This window comes from Schistocerca serialis, chromosome 7, assembly GCF_023864345.2.
Source record: "Schistocerca serialis cubense isolate TAMUIC-IGC-003099 chromosome 7, iqSchSeri2.2, whole genome shotgun sequence".
Taxonomy (NCBI): domain Eukaryota; kingdom Metazoa; phylum Arthropoda; class Insecta; order Orthoptera; family Acrididae; genus Schistocerca; species Schistocerca serialis.
The window spans coordinates 602,285,029-602,305,260 of record NC_064644.1 but is presented as its reverse complement, the minus strand read 5'-3'; positions in this window follow the sequence as shown (position 1 = coordinate 602,305,260).

Genomic DNA, 20,232 nt, shown 5'->3' with positions numbered 1-20,232 from the left:
GTGGTTACATGAAGTAGTGTAGAGATTCAGGACAAGTTGAGTAAGGGCTAAGGATTGAAGGTTCTGGAAGTCCAGGAGAGACTGGTGGAAGGAGGAATTGCACCTGGAGATGGGAACTTTTAAGGTAAGCCCTTTAGGGGTAATTCCAAAGGTTAAGCAGGACCGGAGGAAAAGTTTGTGGGATTGCAGTTTGGCTACGGTGAATGCATGTTTCCGGAATTAATGTAAATAATGTGGTATAGGATTAGGGTACATAGTGGCTACTGGTGGGTAGGAAAATTAAATAACTAAAGTTGAAATAGTAATCATAAGAAGGAATAAAATGCGGTGGGAAGGACGATAAAGAAAGAAATTGTGTTGGTAATGTTCAATACCAAAGGAAGACCACTAAATAAGAAAAATACGGAAAAAGTTGACCAGACCAAGCAAGTATGTCCAGATCGGGGGAAAAGAACACACGTTGCTCAAAAACAGAGACAGCGAATGGCGAAAAAAGATCGCGCGTGCCGCAAAAGAGATCGCGCGTGCCGCAAAAAAGATCGCGCGTGCCGCAAAAAAGTTCGAGGGTGGCGCAGAAATGTCCCAAAAAAATTTTCTTGTGGCAGAGATAGATAGCCAATGGCACAAAAATATCGCCAGCAACAAGAAATCGACGGAAATGGATGATACTGGTAGGTGTAGAAGAGATTGTTGGCAGTGATTGTTGGCTGGAAAACAGCAAATAACGAACGTTAAAACTATGGAATGTTGAATAAATAAATCAATAAATAAAAAAAAGAAGAGGACTATAAACGGAACAAGATAATAGAAGGAAGATGAAACTAGCACAGTTGGTGAAGAAAATATTTAATTATGTATATATAAAACACTGAAGAAGAGAAAGTGTTAAGATGACAAAGTGATAGCTAACAAAAGGGACAAAACAATGAAGGATGTGGACCATATAGGTGATTTAAATGATTAATGGAAAATCTCATATAAAGATGTGAAACAAATACTAACAAAGAGATAGAGGGGCTGGCCAGTACTTACCTCAGCTCAGTACAGCCGATAGATACACATAAAACAGAACCGAAAATTTACGTTCCTAGCTTTCGGAACAAATGTTCCTTCATCGGGGAGGAGAGAGGGGAAAGAAAGGGAAGACGGGAAAGGAGATTCAGTTACTCACAACCCAGGTTATGAAGCAACAGGGAAAGGTAAATAGGGAGGATAGCAAGGATGGAGGCATGGTTGTCAGAGGGAAGCCAAAGATATTCTACTGTAAGTATTGCGCCAGCTTCAAACCAAAGACGATGCATATAGAAGTAAAGAGGTATATAGTATAAAGATAAACACAAATATGTAGGATGAAAAGATGCGTGAATGGCTAGAGAGGAAAGGGAAAGAGGAGAAGACTGAAGAGAAAATGGGAGTGAGGTTGTTTAACGTAGGTTCAGTCTTGAGGGATGGCGGGATGAAAGGATGTGTTGGAGTGCAAGTTCCCATCTCCGCAGTTCAGAGGGACTGTGTTGGGTGGGAGGAGCCAAATGGCACATACGGTGTAGCAGGTTCCTAGGTCCCTAGAATTATGCTGGAGGGCATGCTCCGCTACTGGGTGTTGGGCATCTCCTAGGCGGACAGTTCGTCTGTGTCCGTTCATGCGCTCAGCCAGTTTAGTTGTTGTCATGCCGATGTAAAAGGCTGTGCAGTGCAGGCATGTCAATTGATAAATAACATGTGTAGTTTCACACGTGGCCCTGCCTTGAATTGTGTATGTTTTACCAGCAGCAGGGCTGGAGTAGGTGGTTGTGGGGGGATGCATGGGGCAGGTTTTGCAGCGGGGCCGGTTACAGGGGTAGGAACCGCTGGGTAGAGAAGGTAGTCTGGGAATATTGTATGGTTTAACAAGGATGTTACGGAGGTTAGGGGGGCGACGAAAGGCAACTCTGGGTGGTGTGGGGAGAATTTTGTCAAGGGATGATCTCATTTCTCATTTCAGGGGTTGACTTGAGAAAGTCATATCTCTGGCGGAGTATTGGGTGACGAGGGGGATGCTTCTGTGTGGTCTGGGGGTAGGAAAATTGTTGTTGGACGGGGAGGAATGTATTGCTCGGGAAATCTGTTCGTGGACAAGGTCTGCAGGATAGTTGCGGGAGAGGAAAGCACTGGTCAGGTTATTGGTGAATTGTTGAGGGATTCGTCACTGGAGCAGATACGTTTGCCACAAATACCTAGGCTGTAGGGAAGGGAGCGTTTGATGTGGAAAGGATGGCAGCTATCAAAGTGAAGGTACTGTTGTTTGTTTGTGGGTTTGATATGGACAGAGGTGTGGATGTGAGCTTCAACAAGATGAAGGTCAACATCCAGGAAGGTGACTTGGGTTTTGGAGAAGGACCAGGCGAAATTCAGATTCGAAAAGGAGTTGAGGTTATGGAGGAAATGAAGGAGTGTTTCTTCACCATGAGTCCAGACCACAATGATGTCATCTATAAACCTATACCAGGCCAGGGGAAGCAGCTGTTGGGTCTTCAGGAAAGCCTCCTCCATGCGGCCCATGAAGAGGTTGGCATAGGACGGAGCCATCCTGGTTTCCATGCCCGTTCCCCTGATTTGTTTGTAGGTCTGGCCTTCAAAAGTGAAGTAATTGTGGGTGAGGATGAAGTTGGTAAGTGTGATAAGGAACGAGGTTTTTGGAAGATCTTCGGGTGGGCGTTGGGAGAGGTAGTGCTCAAGGGCAGAGAGACCATGGGTATGTGGGATGTTTGTGTAAAGAGATGTAGCATCAATGGTGACAAGAAAGGTTTCAGGTGGGAGAGGAGTGGGAATGGATTTGAGGCGTTCTAAGAAGTGGTTTGTGTCTTTGATGTAGGATGGGAGTCTGCGGGTGATAGGTTGGAGGTGCTGGTCTACCAGAGCTGAGATACGTGTACATAGACAAACGTTCTTGTTGGTGCTTCACATTTGATCTTTGTCCTGTGCGCCGGTGATGTTTCGAACCGTTCTGGCAGATGGCACAGCCGTAGTACAGCGTCAAAATGGCGTCTACATACGACTCACGTTACAAGCAGCGTGCTGTTATTGAATTCTTGTGTGCAGAATAAACATCCATAAACTCAGTTGATACGATACAGTTGGGCGATGGGTAAAGAAAGTTATAGCCTCAGGAAATGCAGAAGCAGAGCTCCAGCCACGCTCGGGACGTCCTGTCGCAGCCACTGTTATACCGTCCAGACCTGGCACCTAAGGCTTCCATCTCTTTAGGCCGCTTAAATATTCTCTACGGAGAACGCACTTTGAAGATGATGCAGTGTAAACATGGCTACGCCTACAGGACATGAGCTTTTACCAGCAGCGAATACATGCTCTTCCACAAAGTTGGCGTACGGCCGTATCACGTGATGGAGACTACGTAGAAAAAAAGGACATGGACAAGACATGTTGATGTATATTATCACCAAATTGCGACTCGTAACAATAAATTTGTTCTGAGAAAAAAAACGTGGGGCATTACTTATTGTACGACCCTCATAGAAGTGAACCTAAAATTGAACCCTGTGGCATTCTATTCGAAATTTCTCACCAGCTTATAAAATTTTGTTGCCTTCCTGAACTATTCGGCACCACTTTTTGGATCGTTGATGTTAAACATGATTAAAACCAGTCTGTGTGGCATCCACAAGACGTAAGCGTTTATAAAGGAGTATCATAACCCTCTCATTCAACTGCTTTGCACGTATTACAGGTAGCATATAATTTTTCAAGTAATTGTGTGTATAAATGGAATTCTCAGTTGACAACTCATCTGTGGCTAAGTTCATACAATGCAAAGATAAACCAGAAAATGGAAAGGACGGTAAAGAAAGAAAAGAACAGCTGTTGCGGTGATAAGGAATGTTCACAAAGATGTCTGTTGTGACTGTTTTTATCGGGAGGAGTGCCACGACGGTATAGAAGAAGGGGAGATCAGAGTTCGACGCCTCGTCGAGGACTGGGTCGTTAGGGACTGGGTAGGGTTGGGGAAAGAAATGGGTTGCTTTCTTTTAAAGGGACCATCTCAATGTTTATAATGATCGACTTGACGAAACTACGAAGAATCTAAACGTGGATGACCGACGGGGATTCGAATCCCGGTGCTTCCGAATGTCTACCTGGAGTCGTAAGTGCCGTGCCATATGACCCTACCTTTTCATTGCCGATGGGCATTGAGTAGAGTATTGTACTTTTCTCGTGTCGAAAGGCGCTGTCTGCCCTAAATAGATGCTTACCTTATCTAGAACATGTTCTGTGAATGTTATTTTTGTCTGTTTGTATCTTTTTTTATGACTGTATGTCACGCTTTTTGTGTCATTGTTAACGAAGATTATTAGGAAATCTGTGTTATGTAACGCATTACTGCCTATCAGCCGAACATGTGCTAGAGTTTTAACAAGTGTGTGTGTGTATGTGTGTGTGTGTGTGTGGGTGTGTGTGTGGGTGTGTGTGTTGTTGTGAAATGTTGTCTTCCTTCGATAAACAGCACCGCGCCCATTGCATACCTAAATAAGAGCACAAGGCCGGAATACTGAAAATGATATACATGATCTAGATTCAGAGGAAAAACAAAAATATTCGTGAAACTGACGCTTTACGAGAGAGCTCTGTTTGTTTCTGCTGCTTCAACGTTTTACCTGCGTCGAGACAAAGCGCAAAAACTTCCAAGAACGCTCACCTTCACAGGTGTGCACATTAGGCGGAGCTAATTTATGCAGAGATAGTGGCAAACGAGCTTTCAGTGGCCAGGGACAAGGGTACGACCTCACACACTGCAGCTGTCGACCTATACACGCCTTGTTCGGCTGTTTTACCTGTACATCAACCCCGGAAACTAGCGTACTGGGACGTGAATCTGTTTCTTGAGCGAGTATATCTCGCCTTTTGATTTATACCGGACATCGTGAACAGAAGTAGAGCGACTCTGGTTGGCAGAAGAAATTAACATCCTTAGAATTTGGACGGCTGGGATTTTGGGTTTTGGTTCTTTTTTTTTTTCCTCTGTCTTCTGACTGGTTTTATGCTGGCCTCTACGATTTCCTGTCCAGTGACAACTTCTTCGCTTGCACCCGACTTCCTCAGTTATTTGTTGCATACATTTCCTTACAGGTTTTACACTCTACAACTCCCTCTACAGCCATGTAACTTATTCCCGGATGTTTTAACAAATGACAAGCCACCCTGTCTGTTCTTGATGCCAGTGTTTTCCAAATGTTCCTTTCTGCGGAGAGTCACCTCAATCCTTTTCTGTTGAGGCCACCTAATTTTTAACATTCTTCAGTAGCACCACCTCTCAAATGCTTCGAGTCTCTTCTGCTCCGGTTTCCTACAGTCCACGATTCACTTTCATACAATACTGTGTTCCAAACACACATATTCAGAAATTTCTTTCTACAGCTCCTTATTATAAAACTGTGCACCACGTTCAGCGTAAGATCACAAAATTCTGCGCAGTGTGTCGTGGAGAGACGAAATGTGCCACTGATGATGATCTGTCCGTCGGATGGAGATACTAAGCTCGGTGGGTAGTTCGACTGTTAGAATAGTCTGTTTGCAGTGATTAGGTTTCATCCTCTTAATAGTCTCCCATCGTCATGAACAGCACAAACACTACGGAACGTAGGGACTCACCACACTGTGTACACAATACAAACTCTGAAACACTTTGCATACTCAGTATGCTCATACTTCACACGAGCAGTCAATGCGATACCAGTTTATGCTGCTGGGCTGGCATCTTTGGTACCTCCCAAACAGCGATGCGATAGGATGTTACTTTTATAGTGTACGAAACAGAACATGTTAGTAAACTCTTGTCATTTATGCACTATAATTTTAAAAAAATGAACTGTTACAGCTAAACATGTTATTTTACTAAAATAACTTAATACAGAAAGGAAGGAACATTATGTCGAGTTGATCACACTGACAGTGCACCAATGTGGCTTTAAAACGTAACGTGGTTGGCAATTGAGGAGAATCACTTACAAGCGGATCACTTACAAGCGGCGTACGAGTGGCAGTCAATAAAATTACTGAACAATAGCTCAACACATGAAAAACAAAAACGATGAAGAAGATTTAGAAGGGAGAAATAAGACTCGTGACCACTATTCAGAAGAAGAACACTAAAGTGATTAGCGATATACGCTGATGAACCAAAGGTTATGACCACTCTCCACAACGAGAGGAAATGCCACTTGATGTAGCTGTGGACGAAGACGAATGGAAATCTTCCTAGCGATGACACAGACCGCAAATTGGAAAATTCTCTGAGTAAAGCGACTAATACAAAGTTCAAATTGTAATGGCTCGGCGCCAGTGAACGAACATTTCGAAAACGGACAACGTTAGTAGGCTGTTGGCGTGCTGCTGTCGTGAGTGTCTAAAGAAAATGATTGAGGACAGTGAAATGACGAGTGGGAGGAAAGGTGTTGGGCGTCTGTAACTCATCACGGAACGTGGACGCTGAAAGCTCGTCGGCTCTGTAAAGCAGGACAGGCGGCGACGTGAGGCATATTTGACGACGGAGTTCAGTGCCGCTCCTGCCACGAGTGCATACTGTTCAGCGCGCATTGGTGAACATGTGGAGCTTCGCTGCAGACAACCCCTTTGTTTCCCGTGTTGACTCAACGACATCGCCATTTACGATTGCTGTGGGTGCGGGAACATCGAAAGTGGACCTCAGAACAATGGAAACGCGTTGCCTGGTCGGATGGAGGTTTGTTGTTACACGAGGTCGATGGTAGTCCCTGAAAACGGCGTCATTCGGGCGAACGGATGCTCGAAACACGATCCACGCCATGGACGGTGACATGGCGGCAACATTGAGCTTTGGGGAACACCACCTGGACCTGTAGCAGTAGTCGGAGGCACCACGACATCTGGGGACTTCTTGTACACTATTTCTGACTACCTTCATCCTGTCTCACTTGATGTCTTCCCTGAGGAGTAAAGCAACTCCAAGTAGAATAACTGTCCGTCTCACAAGGTCAGATTCGTGCTATAGTGGTTTGAACAGCACAGTAGTGAATTCACATTGACATCTTAGACACGAAATGTAGCTGACATGAACCCGGTGGATACATCTGGTACGCTATCTGGCACCAGCTCTTCGCCCACAAAGGACCGAACCGTAATTTTGCGGGCGCGTGACCCGTGCGTAGATATCTGCTGTCACATACCGTGAGAAACCTACAAAGAAACTGTCGAACTTATACCCCGAGAATCGCTTATGTATTGCATTTCAAAGATTAACCAATACGTTACCAAGCAGGTGGTCATTATGTTTCGACTGAAAAAACAGTTGAGTGACAAACGCAACTGGATAACACAGATGTAAATAGCACATGCTAGAGGCAACAAAAAGTCGTAATTGAGAAACAACTGAAGAGAACAGCTCAAAATAGATACACTATGTGCTCAAAAGTATACGGACACCTGGCTGAAAATGACTTACAAGTTCGTGGCGCCCTCCATCGGTAGTGCTTCAATTCAATATGGTGTTGACGCACCTTTAGCCTTGATGACAGCTTCCACTCCCGCAGGCATACGTTCTATCAGGTGCTGTAAAGTTTCTTGCGGAATAGCAGCCCATTCTTCACGGAGTGCTGCACTGAGAAGAGGTATCGATGTCGGTCGGTGAGGTCTGGCATGAAGTTGGGGTACCAAAACATACCAAAGTTGTTCTATAGGATTCAGGTCAGGACTCTGTGCAGGACAGTCCATTACAGGGAAGTTATTGTCGTGTAACCACTCCGCCACTTATAAACAGGTGCTCGACCGTGTTGAAAGATGCAATCGCCATCCCCGAATTGGTCTTCAACAGACTTAAAACATAAATGTAGGCCTGTGCTGTGATAGTGCCACGCAAAACAAGAAGGGGTGCAAGCCCCCTCCATGAAAACAAGACCACACCGTAACACCACCGCCTCCGAATTTCACTGTTGGCACTACACACGCTGGCAGATGACGTTCACCGGGCATTCACCATACCCACACTCTGCCATCCGATAGCCACATTGTGTACCGTGATTCGTCACTCGACGCAACGTCTTTCCACTGTCCAGTCGTCCAATGATTCCGCTCCTTACATCACGTGAGGCGTCGTTTGGCATTTACTGGCGTGATGTCTCGCTTATGAGCAGCCGCTCGACCACTAAATCCTAGTTTTCTCACCTCCCGCCTAACTGTCATAGTACTTGCAGTGGATCCTGATGCAGTCTGGAATTCCTGTGTAGTGGTCTGAATAGATGTCTCCCTATTACACATTACGACCATCTTCTACTGTCGACGGTTTCTGTCAGTCAACAGACGAGGTCGGAGTGTACGCTTTTGTGCTGTGCGTGTCCCTTCACTTTTCCACTTCACTATCACATCGGAAACAGTGGATCTACGGTTGTTTAGGAGTGTGGAAATCCCACTTACAGGCGTATGACACAAATGACACCCAATCACCTGACCACGTTCGAAGTCCGTGAGTTCTCCAGAGCGCCCCATTCTGCTCTGTCACGATGTCTAATGGCTACTGAGGTCGCTGATATGGAGTACCTGGCACTAAGTGGCAATACACTGCATCTGATATGAAAAGGTATGTTTTTGGGGGTATCCGGAGACTTTTGATCACGCAGTGTATGTGACAATATAAGTGCTTTAGAAGATGTCAAAGTTTGTGATATCCTATACGATTACATTTACATGTCAAGGTTCATCAAGTACCTGCTAAAACAACTTTCAGGCGAATGTACCAAACAATCTTCTGATTCTTTGTGGTTCTCGCTCAGTCTTAGTCCGTTTCTACATTAGTCAAAGTTTGTGCCACGCGACAGTGCGACAAATATCCTGATCTCGGAACTGTGTATACAGCGTTCTCCTCTTCCCTGTGAAAATTTCGTGGTGTCACCAGTGGTCTTCTGCACTGAGATATTCTCTCAAAAAAAGTACGTGCAGGGCTGCGAGGGACTAGCTTGGAGTTTGGCCAAGTTACAATTTTACCAAACGTGCATTAGCTTCGAACTTTAAAAGTTTGGCTGGCAGTTTCTTATGTTTGATGTATTCCCTGGTTTCCACTTGCAAGCAATACGTACAGTGGTGTGTTTTAGGTTGATACGGACGGTCATTTTATTGAACATTCACGATACGTTGTGTACGTTTTTATTTCTTTTAAGGGGATTCGTAAACTTGCGTGCTTAGAATGCCTCTCGGACTTGTCATTATTGCCTCTGATACTTAAATATTAGTTCTCATGCCTTACATTTTTCTGTACTGTAATAAAATAAATCTGTTCTCCAAAACATCCTGACACAAATACAGTAAAATTATTTCTCTTAAAAATAGGTCCACATAAATAGATTCCGCGATAAATGCGTTCGTTAATTTCTTTTCCACGTTGTGATAGAGTATGACTGTGACAACAAGAAGCACAACAAAGCACAATTTTACATTTATTTATCTTTATTGTTCATCACCAAGCTAACGAGTACATTTTTATAGTTATGACTTAGAGTACCTACCTATATTAAAAAGACTATGCCAGAACCGGACCCCGGAATCTAATTCCGATTTGCAGATTGTCTATCTAATGACTTCCTCAGGCAACAAAAATGTGATTTTCAGTATTTCGTGTAATTATTGACCAAATTTAAAATACTGTCTAATATACACATGATGACGTATAATCCTACGTTTAAAGTTTAATAAAATGAGACAAGTATTCCATTCTGAAATTCAGTGTTTGTCATGAACAGCATAACTGACGGCGCCCAAATACTTAAGACTTCCAATAAACTTTACGCATAATTTCAAACCTATACGAAACTTTTTTCTTGCTGACACCGCATAAAAAAAGATGAAAGGAAAGGAAATTCATTGCTTTTCCGTTTTTGCTGTTTCAATTTAATAGTCCTTTCCTACTAACTCTATCTGCAAAACCCTCTTGTAGACAGTATCGGCTTATACCACTGAATTTACCTGCAAAATTATTTGACCGTACACACATTTCAGATGATATGACGTCATCATTTAGATGTGTGAAAAACTAGCTTCTTCTTAAAATGGTGCGTAGTAAGACTTGAGCATCACTCATGACGTTTTAATTTATTACTTTTGTACTACCAACTCTACTCGGAACACACTTTGCAGACAGTATCTGCATTATGTCGCTGAATGTACCTGCAAAATTGGTTGGTCATTGTACGATACCTAGTTCAGGAGGAACTACGTCATAAACATCGAGATGTGTGTAAAACTTGCTCATGCTTAAAATGGCCCTCAAGTTATCCAGACCACACTCATATAGTGTTTCATAATGAGAGCAATCAGTGTCTTCTAGACAAACTTTAAGCATAATTTCAAACATTTTATAAACTTCTTCACACATACATGCTTAACACCCAACATTTAACACATGAACTTATTTCTAAAGTAATCAGACATTTTAAGCTACACTACTGGCCATTAAAATTGCTACACCACGAAGATGACGTGCTACAGACGCGAAATTTAACCGACAGGAAGAAGATGCTGTGATTTGCAATAATTAGCTTTTCAGAGCATTCACACAAGATTGGCGCCGGTGGCATCACCTACAACGTGCTGACATGAGGAAAGTTTCCAATCGATTTCTCATACACAAACAGCAGTTGACCGGCGTTGCCTGGTGAAACGTTGTTGTGATGCCTCGTGTAAGGAGGAGAAAAACGTAGCATCACGTTTCCGACTTTGATTAAGGTCGGATTGTTGCCTATCGCGATTGCGGTTTATCGAATCGCGACATTGCTGCTCGCGTTCGTCGAGATCCAATGACTGTTAGCAGAATATGGAATCGGTGGGTTCAGGAGGGTAATACGGAACGCCGTGCTGCATCCCATCGGCCTCGTATCACTAGCAGTCGAGATGACAGGCATCTTATCCGCGTGGCTGTAACGGATCGTGCAGCCACGTCTCGATCCCTGAGTCAACAGATGGGGACGTTTGCAAGACAACAACCATCTGCACGAACAGTTCGACGACGTTTGCAGCAGCATGGACTATCAGCTCGGAGACCATAGCTACGGTTACTCTTGACGCTGCATCACCTGCAATGGTGCCGGCCGCTGTGGCCGAGCGGTTCTAGGCGCTTCAGTCCGGAACCGCGCGACCGCTACGGTCGCAGGTTCGAATCCTGCCTCGGGAATGGATGTGTGTGATGTCCTTAGGTTAGTTAGGTTTAAGTAGTTCTAAGTTCTAGGGGACTGATGACCTCAGATGTTAAGTCCCATAGTGCTCAGAGCCATTTGAACCATTTGAACCCCCAATGGTGTACTCAACGACGGACCTGGGTGCACGAGTGGCAAAATGTCATTGTTTCGGATGAATCCAGGTTCTGTTTACAGCATCATGATGGTCGCATCCGTATTTGGCGACATCGCGGTGAACGCACATTGGAAGCGTGTATTCGTCATCGCCCTACTGGCGTATCCCCCGGCGTGATTGTATGGGGTGCCATTGGTTATACGTCTCGGTCACCTCTTGTTCGCATTGACGGCACTTTGAACAGTGGACGTTACAATTCAGATGTGTTACGACCCGTGGCTCTACCCTTCATTCGATCCCTGCGAAACCCTACATTTCAGCAGGATAATGCACGACCGCATGTTGCAGGTCCTGTACGGGCCTTTCTGGATACAGAAAATGTTCGACTGCTGCCCTGGCCAGCACATTCTCCAGATCTCTCACCAATTGAAAACGTCTGGTCAATGGTGGCCGAGCAACTGGCTCGTCACAATACGCCTGTGACTACTCTTGATGAACTGTGGTATCGTGTTGAAGCTGCATAGGCAGCTGTACCTGTACACGCCATCCAAGTTCTGTTTGACTCAATGCCCAGGCGTAGCAAGGCCGTTATTACGGCCAGAGGTGGTTGTTCTGGGTACTGATTTCTCAGGACCTATGCACCCAATTTGCGTGAAAATGTAATCACACGTCAGTTCTAGTATAATATATTTGTCCAATGAATACTCGTTTCTAATCTGCATTTCTTCTTGTTGTAGCAATTTGAATGGCCAGTAGTGTATTTTATACCAGGGAAAACGATTTTTTAAAGGATCGGGGCTTTACTGCTTCCACACTAGTGACTTCGTTTCCTGCCGGCGTACTATCATTCTCGCTGCGTACGTTTCATTGGACTTGTTTCCTTTAAGAAGTATATATATACAGTCCGACGGTTAGTAATTAGTCCGTTAAAACTGCATGTAGACCGTGCCTCGACAAAGTATTATGAAAATCTAAAAATAATATTGAGAATGAAATAATAGCAATAAAGAGAAAGAAGCAAAGCAAAAAAGGATAGGAAGGGTCAAGAAATAAAAAAAATTGTTATTGTTACAAAAAAAGGCAGAAGGAGATAAGTAATACGACAGTTTTTTGAGTGACATCAAGTAATTTCAGTATCTGAGACATGCAGCTTCGCTTTCATACTTGCTGTAGGAGCCTCATTGAGCCGAAAGATAGTGAACGGTGTTCTGCATTATTTATCTCTTCGCCGCCTGTATTTTACGCGAGGCACTGAAGATCCAGTCTCCAAGTTAGTTTAGACATTGGATCTGAAGACAACTCGGCTTCGAAAACGACGACAAGCTGATACTCTACTATACCTTTTTCCATAAATTCCTATCCTTGTATCGCGCCATTCGCCTCCTCCACAAAATGTCACTTACTTCTGCTACCCCAGCCACACAGTAGCTGATCTGCATGCTCTATTTTGGCTGTCTAAGAGGAGAGAAGCTGTTTCATTAAGGAAACCAAATTTCAACCCACTTCTCATTTGATCTTAGACTGGAATTTCCCGAAGCTGCTGTGTCCCTTCTGTCATCAAAGATTCACTGAAGCAAGATGTGATAAACTGATGGCTCCTCAATCACGGCTGGGATGTCCTGTCAGATACTCTACAAGACCAGCGGTTCGTTGAACGTGACCCACTAACGAAAGGGAAGAACCAGTATTCCACCTTCCAGCGACAGAACGTCTCATCTCTTCTGCCACAAATACGTAGTAAACTGTCTGATGGAGATGCGATTATCTCCACGAATCACAGAAATTTGAAGAGTGGACATGTCAAACGTTACAAGCGTTATTTTTTCACAAATCACGTTTTCAGTGCTATTGTGATCTTGGTACGCTGTTGATTATCTCAAAAATTGATCCGGGTGCAGGAAATGCTCCAAACATTCATTACTAGAGGCACGTGGTCTTTATGCCAAGCAGGGCAGTCCTATGCATCAAAGTCTCCTACATTTATCTAATGTGCAGATTGCGCGGTACGCAGAGTGCATGTAAACTTCTGCTAGTATCAACAAAACGTCTTTGTAACAGAAGCAGATGATTTCGGTTTCAGAAATAGTGGGAAACGTTGGAGAAGTGAACACACAAAACAACATGGGCCCGGAAAATATTATGAAATGCCATTTCTTCCTAAATAGCACTGAGAGCTCTACAGTAAGCTTCGCAACATCTGAATTCAAGAATGGAATTGTATAAGACTTATAAGGAACAGAAGTCAACGCTGAAAGTTTTTCGTTGAATTTAATTTTGTTTTTCCCTTGCGATATCTTAACATATATGATTTGTTGACTACGGTTCTACTAGTTAAAATGTTAGTGCCGTATTTCTGTACTTGTATTATCAACAAAACGTACTGGCTCAGGATTGATAGCACTTGAAACAAAAACCGTCTTATTGCTTGTTATAATTAGTCAGTTCTATGGTGTAGTACCTAAAAAGTGGTTGAGAAATTATTTATTTCCTTTTTTTTCACTCTTTGCAGTAGTACTGCGAGCAACATAATTCTTTGGTATCAGAATAACTTCTTAGTCTTTTGTATGCAAATAAGTTATGTACGAAAGGAGACACACTCTTTTTTGATTTTCCTGACAAGTGTGAGATTTGGCATCTTTCAGCTTTGCAGCGTTTGACATTTCCATTCTTCGTTCCATTCACTTTACGCGGCCCGTTTTTCTTCATTGCGCAGAAGGCAGCTCTTTCTCTGACTGGCCACAGAATCAAATTCTGTAGGAATAAAAGCTGAGACGAAAGGGAGAAGGGAAAGAAGCTTAATGCTTGTCGTTCTCTTCGATGATGACAACGTTGGGAAAGGAACGCAGGCTGGTGTGCAATATCCATGGGGAAACAAACCGGAATTATCAAAAATTGTTCAAATGGCTCTGAGCACTATGGCACTTAACTTCTGAGGTCATAAGCCCCGAGAACTTAGAACTACTTAAACGTAACCAACCTAAGGACATCACACACAGCCATGCCCAAGGCAGGATTCGAACCTGCGACCGTAGCGGTCTCGCGGTTCCAGACTGTGGCGCCTAGAACCGCTCGGTCACCCCGGCCGGCCCAGGAATTATCCTTTTCAAGGAAATCGCTTTCGGAGCTCACCTTGATCGCCTTGGAAGTTGAGAGTATCACGATGCTACTTTCACTACAACAATAATATCGACTGTCTCTGACACTGAAACGAAGGAGGATTGTTTACCGTAGTCCCGCATACGATTACTGTCGCTCAACCACCGTGTCACGTCGATCGACTGGGAAAAAAAGAGAACAGATCCTTCCACTAGTGAGACTGCTTTCGTAGCCTCCCTAACTACATTTTCTGATAGCTTACCTACTGATGCCAAATGTTTTCATCAACAAAGCTGTCGATTTTTTTGTGACAGTAAGCAGGTTCAAATGGAGTGAGTTAGTTACTTTGTTAAAGAGTTCAATGTTCCATAGGTCATTTAACGAGTCTTTTATCTATGTAATGTGGAGTGAGTCAATTTACAGGATATGTACGAGTGTTAACATTACTGGACACACTATTTTTCTAGCCCTACTCACGCAACGGCACTTGAATACAAGCTTCTTCTTTCTGTTTTTTCTTTTTTTTTTCAGGTCACCAATTTTTGAATGTAGAGTAGAAGGAGTTGTCCAGGATAAATGATGCTAGGTTACATTTAAAATTTGTATTGCTTCCTGTCAGAGTTTTACATTATTGGGCAAATGATGAAAAATTTTTGTTTCTGCATACTAAACTCCTTTCTGTGCAACTGCCAGCTTTGATAATGGGATATAAAGGTCATTTTTTCCCACAAGTTCTGTCCCATTTATTGGCTCCCGCTCATGTGTTACAACAATTGTTGGCATGACTATTTGTTGTGCAGAACTGAATATTCCATGTTTTTCAAAATTTAATTAAAGTCCACTTTTTTGTGAACCATTTAACAGTTCTTTGGAAAACATCGTTTACAGTCTTCTGTTGGTTTCTCTTTAATGTACTGTCTGCAAAAATACCGATTCCGTTTCTTGAATGTTAAGTGGAAGATCATTTACATACATAAGGAATAGGAGTGGAACGAAAACTGAAACGTGTGGGACTCCATTTGTGATTTCACCCGTCACTAAAATTTTCTACCTCCCCAATACTGTTCCAATTATTCAGAACAACTTTTCGCATTGTGTTTTTTAACTATGATTCAAACGAGCTGTGTGTAAAGCCTTCAGTTACATATAACTCGAGATTTTCTGAGAGAGTGACGTGATCAATCGACTTAGGAAGATTATATAAAAAAAAAAAAAAACCATCTGGTCCAATTTTATTTTTTAAGGCTTTTATTGTTTGATGAGTGAATGTACAAATAGCATTTTCAGTCGAGCAACCCTTCTGAAACCCAAATTGTGATATACCAAGTAAATTGTTTCTACCTAAGTATGAGACTACTCTGGAATACTTTCTCGAATATTTTGGAAAAGGATGGCAGTAAGAATACCGAACGATAACTATTTCAGTCTCTCTTGTGACCTTCCTTATGAAAAGCTTTACAAATGACCTTTTTAACCTGTCTGGAAAAATACCCTGTGCCAATGATCCATTATGTATACCGCTCAGGACACTATTTATGTAGCTGGAAAAACGTTTCAAAATTCTGTTTGAAAATCCATCAACACCATATGAGCTTTTATTTATCATAATTTTTATAATTATATTAATATCAGTGAAGGATGATGGTGCTACTTCCAGTTGCTTACAGTTTTGTCGAATGACATTTTTAATACATTCTGTTGCTTCTTCATCTAAATCACATTCCTATTTTAACGGTTACATCAGCTTTTGAATTATCAGCCATAATACTGTCATTTAGTGTAATGCTTACGGCATCATGTACACTGACTGGCGGTCCTGTCTCCTGTTTGACAACAACCTATGTAGTTTTAATCTTATTATTAGCATTATTAATTTCTGTCAGAATTTACAAATTTCTTGATGTTTTAATGACTTTCCTTAAAATATTACAATATTTTTTGTAGTATGCAGGTAATGTCAGATCTTGACTTGTTCTAGTCTTTATAAAAAATTCCGTCTTCTTGTTACAGGAGATTTTAATTCTCCCAGTTATCCGCGACTCATTTGTTTTTTCGTCTATTTTTAACGAATCTTCTGAACAACTTTTTAAAAAAGAAACTTCCAAGTATTGTAAATTGACTGTGAAATAAATTTAATTTGCCATTAACATCTCTTTCTATATATACCTCAATCCATATCACATCTTTTGACTTACTCTTAAAACGTTGACTCGTGTTCGCATTAGGTTGCAGTAGTTACGCAGGAATGAAGAGGCTCACACATGATAGAGTGGCGTCGAACTAGTCTTCTAACTGAAGACCACAACAACAACAGACTTGTCGTCGGGAAGGTGTGATATTCTAGTCTTTGTACCTTGATACTACTGGTGTTTCCCTATGGTGTCCGTTTTTGCAACAACGCCACCATGTCTCGTTTTTTCCACTTTTCGAAAGCGATGATATGGAAGCAAAATAGTTGTGGCAGGGCTTGTCAAGGACCTTCCTCGTGCTACCTTAGGTGGATTTAGGTTTTAAAGTTACATGTAAGTTCACTTATACGAATACAAGTATTGGTCACTGCGTAGCATGTACTTATCATGCCGAAGGACCTGCTACACAAAATGTAACAGTTGTGATTACATGTCTTTCACAATTTATCACACGCGGCATTTTAAACGAACAACTCACCTTACGTTAGAAGAAACCAGTAAACCCTACTACCCCATATTCTTCAAAGAATAGATCCCAGTGTTTATGACATAATATTACCTGAACTACACGTCGTACAGCGTTATAATTTGGCAGCTACATTCAATGCTACGTGTGGCTGTATGTGTACAGAATTTGTTGCGAATACAGTTAACAGGAAAGAAGTGATAAATTAAAATGTGATGTCTGATGTGAAGTTTTACTGCATGAACAGCGAAAGTGTACTAATCAACAACCGTTTTCCTTTCTTTATTTTGTGGGGAGTCTAAACGAGTAAGATTTTCAAAAAGGTTGGAAATTATGAGCAAAGTTTGTTTTGGTATTCGGTATGCGCTCTCATTCTGAAATATTGGATGAATATAATCTGGCGAATTTGCATTCCGTCAGTTGCACTGTTGCAAGACAGTTTCTAACTTTAATACTTGACTTCTTGTGTCAAACCTTTAACGTATCATAATGCCTCTTAAGGAATTGATTGTCACGGCATTTTCAGTTTTAAATCCGGTCAATAATTATATGAAATACTGAAAATCAAATTTTTTGTTGCCCCTTGAAGCCACAGGTAGGCAACCTGTAATCGCTTTCGCTGACCGAGTGACCGTTTTGTTTCATACATATGGGGTTTTCACTTAAAAACTTCTGCTGGTATGACATCGTGTCAGTTATTTTTCCTGTGTTAAATTAGTGTTGACTCTAAATGAGGTACAACAAGAATCACTCAGCGTATTTTCAAAGTCATTTAACTATATCTTTGATATTTTGTGAAGAACCGGTAAATAAATTACTTAGATGCAGCCACTACAGAAGAACTAACTTGTATGCGACAGAATTTGCCATCCAAAATATCCTTCGATTCATTCTTCTTTGGCCGCGCTGGAAAGCCGCGCGGTCTGGGCGCCTTGCCACGGATCGCTCGGCTCCCCCTGTCGGAGGTTCGAGTCCTCCCTCGGACATGTGTCTGCGTTGTCCTTAGCGTAAGTTAGTTTAATTCGCGTTAAGTAGTGTATAAGCCTAGGAACCGATAACCTCAGCAGTTTTGTCCCATAGGAACTTACTACAAACTTCCAACTTTTTTTCCATTCTCTTGTGGTTAACGTAAGAAAAAGTTACTACGTATGCCAGATTCACAAATAACTGTATTCCAATCATATACAGTGATTTTTCGAACGATGGTCGGCCATCATAAGGTGCTTTCGTTCCTGCGTCTAACACATATGGTCTTTCCCCTAATTCTTGCAACCGCACATAATTTTTTTTTTCAAATAACATCATTTAACGCATCATTTAACGGAAATAAAACAATAAACCACGTAACAATCACAGGGGAACTAGTCACTGTGCGTTAGTGAAAGTGAAGTTGCTGTGACTGAAGAATGCGTTCCTACGTTTTTAGTTTTTGAGCTACTACTACAACACTGCATTCACTTTTTCTTAACTTCAGTCCGCTCGCATTAGTTGTCCACTGATTCATGCTGCGCACAGTTAGTGCATCAGTGAAGCTAAAAGTGTCTGTGCTATGGTATGAAGACGGAAATACGACACACAAATTACTGAGTAACTATAAACTAAACACAGGGTGGCAACTCGAGACACGTGGTAGCTAAGTGAATTGTAATTTTGCGCCGGTCAACTGCAGCGTCCAGAGTGTACTCGATTAAAATGTCTTATTGACGAAGATATAAATTTATTGTGCCCTAACTCGTTTTTGAATGATTAAGGCTGTATAGAAAGTGGCTGCTTGTTCTGTTTTTTCAAATACGTCACCAGTTTATATTTATGCCTAAAGAAAAAAGCTAATCACAACAACAAGAAATAAAAATAAAATTACTAAACAGATATATCTTTATATTGCAAGAGAAAGCCATCAGTGCTTATTTTCTCCCGACCAGCAGGTCAGGTTTTGGAGTGGAGACACGTGAATGGAAAACGGGCAGTCTATATTGCCAAGTGCCGTTCACTTCGCCGCTTAAATATGGCTATGCAGAAAACATAAGATCGTAAAGTTTGTGACGTGTTTGTGGGAAGACTGTTCGACGCAGAGAAAAACTAACATACTGATGTGCGTATGTTTTAAGGTACCACATGAAAAGATATCTGCACTTATACCCGTCACACCCTGTATGTATGGTGTAGGTAGGTAGTCTATACTGCCAGGCGTCGTCTACTTCGGGGATTAGGTATGGCCACGCAAAAGGCGTCAGGTCGCAGTCTGTGACGTGTTTTGTGGCAAGACTGTTCGACAGAGAAAAAAAAAAAAAACAACCAACACACCGATGTGTGGACATTTTAAGGTACCACATATAATAATATATGCACTTATACCTGTTTTGCCGCAGTGGAAACACCGGTCCCCGTGAGATCACCGAAGTTAAGCCCTGTTCGGCGTGGCCGGCACTTGGATGGGTGACCATCCAGCCACCATGCGCTGTTGCCATTTTTCGGGGTGCACTCAGCCTCGTGATGCCAATTGAGGAGCTACTCGACCGAATAGTGGCGGCTTCGGTCAAGAATATCATCATAACGACCGGGAGTGCGGTGTGCTGCCCCACGCCCCTCCTATCCGCATCCTCCTTTGAGGATGACACGGCGGTCGGAAGGTCCCGGTAGGCCACTCGTGGCCTGAAGACGGTGTACTTATACCCGTTACACGTTGTTTGTACAGGGTGAACGTTAATAAAACCGACGAACTGCAGGGACGGATTCATGAATGTAAATGGAAGGAGAGAGGTCCTATGAACATGTGTCCGGTAGTGAATCTTTGCGACAGAAGATGGCACTGTCGAATGACAGTTCTTCTGACCAGGTGCCATATATTCCTTGTGTGTTGCAGGTGGTGTGATTGACACAGCGTACTGTAAGCAGCACGATGGTCCGGTATTCGTGTCGGGAACGTTTGTATACGCCGATGGTAGCAGTCGAGAGACAGCACGATTAAACTATTTAACTAAAACAAGTACCCTCACAGTCATCATCCAGATGACACAGCATTTCAAGTCCTTTTTGGGCGTTTGTGTGATCACGAGTGCTTTCGGACAGAAGAACGTGCGTGCGCCAGATTTGGAGGACTGGGTTCTGCAGGATATTGAGATGAACCCCAGTACAAGCTCCAGGTAAGTGGCCTGCCAATATGATGTAAGCCAAAGT